This window comes from Fulmarus glacialis, unplaced genomic scaffold (genome assembly GCF_000690835.1).
Source record: "Fulmarus glacialis isolate BGI_N327 unplaced genomic scaffold, ASM69083v1 scaffold16541, whole genome shotgun sequence".
Classification (NCBI taxonomy): Eukaryota; Metazoa; Chordata; class Aves; order Procellariiformes; family Procellariidae; genus Fulmarus; species Fulmarus glacialis.
This window is the reverse complement of record NW_009193564.1, coordinates 1631-2047: the sequence shown is the minus strand read 5'-3', so window position 1 is coordinate 2047 and position 417 is coordinate 1631.

The following is a 417-nucleotide window of genomic DNA, read 5'->3' as shown; positions in this document are numbered from 1 at the left end:
AAAACCAGCTGCCACTTTGACTATGGAGGGGTGCAGCTCCAGAAATCACCCATGTCACATCTGTGCTGGTGCTCTGAAAACCGTCCGTAAAGCCTACGCTGCCCCAGCCAACACTCGCGTACGTAAGATCCCTCCAAGGGATCTTGGAAGATCCCTTCACTTGCTACGAAGTCCCAGCTGGCTGAGCAATCGGTAACTCAATACAGCAGTGGAAATCCAGCTCGGAGCTCTGGATAAACGCTGCCTGTTCCCCTTGGGGTTCACACTCAGCTCTTCAAGATGGACATTTTGTCTTCTCCAAGCACCCAAGGGAACTGACCATAGTAGCAAGGTAGAGAGGAGCCCTAAACCAGCATGCACAGCCCTGCCCAGACTCACAGCCAACAGATTGTGTGCCGGAGGCACCCAGAACTGGGC